We start from the raw sequence: 1941 nt of genomic DNA on the forward strand, positions 1-1941 counted from the left end.
GCATAGTGCAATTAATTTCCTATATCTGTGGGCATTAATGAAAGATTTGTGCTGATATTCTACCAATTTTGTATGGTTTGACACGTACTAGAGAAAGACTTTACACATGATAGGCATATATATCATATGGTTTAATGGCATTAAAGAAACATATTTATAACACACAATAAAAAGATATGGCACCATTAATAATAAAATATATGCTATACTTAAAAGATCTTTTCATGAATATATTCATATCCCCTCTATAAGACACTTAGGCTCTATACATAGTCCTCGATGCACATGGTGATCTTCATCCATCACATATCAATATGTTTAGGCTTACTCTACTAAGAAGAGCGATTACTCTATCTTTCTTTTATCATGGGCTTCAAACTAGATGTGTCAGATTGTTGCATATTATTCAAGAGGTGATGTTATTATATATATGTATATATATATATATAATTATGTTATTTTTATAACTATTACAGGTTGTGTACTGAAGTGGGGGTCTAGTATTCCTTTTACCGTCATAAATTATATTATGTTTTGTTAGCCTTATAGAGAAAGCAATGCGACAGTTGTGGCTTGTGGATAGGAAAGGAGGTGAGGGTGTGGATTGATTGAAGAACATATGTCCTAACGGCCTGATTGGTTCCAACCATGCAGATCCAAGGCAATGTTACTAGATTTTGTGTTAGGAAATTTTATTGTACCCAATAGCTTCCTATTGAGAATCCATTCACTACTTTCACCCTCGCCCCATTGTCATCTGATACAGCAATAGAGCACCAATAATGATATTAATGACCATTATTGCCATCATCCCTTGTTTTGGTTAGTACGAAGAGTTGGATAATTGTGTCAACATGTGTGGTGATGTGACACCACACTAGTTTCTTTAGGTTACATTAGTGCACTACTTTGTTGGGCTTTGTGAAAAAGATGGATTAGTGGGTTATTTTCCCCCACCATATCTTATGTTTTCCCTATACTTACATATATGTCATTTCAACCAAATCAAAGTTCATAATAACTATGCGTACCAATATAATATGGAATAATTACCCAATAGAATGACCATACAAACACATACCTTTGTTGGGAGAACCAACTACATTAGTTGATGTACACTCGTATAATCATTGGATTCCAATCAAATCATTGTACTGAAATAATCAAGACACTATGTTAGAGTACACTATTGAAGTGGTTACCGTCTTTATTAGTGTCGTCCAACACTTTTTTAAGCTAGAAAATTAGTATTTGATTTGAGTTCTTTCTTCTATATAAGATGCTTCGTGTAAGTTATTTCCCTCTTAACATACATTTTCATTATTAATTATAGGGAAATAATTCACCGGCACAAGATTTTGACCATGGTCCGGCCAAACAAATTTTGACAAGTTTCAAGTCAAACTCCATTGAAACAAAAACTTTTGAACAAGATTTTAGTTCATGGGATGAACCATATGTGAGTTACCCTTTCTTATCGTCACTATTTTTACTTTTGTATTTTAGCTAGGATTATCCAATAGTAAGCTTTGAGGTGCAATAACTTTTCTATATTATCGCTTGATGTTGATATAAACACATCTTTCACAATAAGACTTGGAAACAAGATTATACATGTAACTAGATTGTTACAAAAGGAAGTACAATGTACTATATACTATCTATAACATTTCCATCATTCTTCCTTGCTTTCCTTGCCCATTTACTTTTGCGATAGAGGAGACTCCACTCGAAATCATGGCATAGCTATATGGGTGTACACTTGTGTGTTAATCATTTGAGTGCACCTTTGACTTTGTAGTAACATGGTTGTGAGATTTACAAAAGAATATGCTAGTCTTTGCTACTTTGAAAATATGTCTTGAAAGTGACTATATGAATATAGATCTAGCGTCTTTGGAGAAATATTTTTTGACATGTTAGTGTGTGAAGTGAAGGAGA

The sequence above is a fragment of the Triticum dicoccoides genome, chromosome 4B, assembly GCF_002162155.2.
Source record: "Triticum dicoccoides isolate Atlit2015 ecotype Zavitan chromosome 4B, WEW_v2.0, whole genome shotgun sequence".
Taxonomy (NCBI): domain Eukaryota; kingdom Viridiplantae; phylum Streptophyta; class Magnoliopsida; order Poales; family Poaceae; genus Triticum; species Triticum dicoccoides.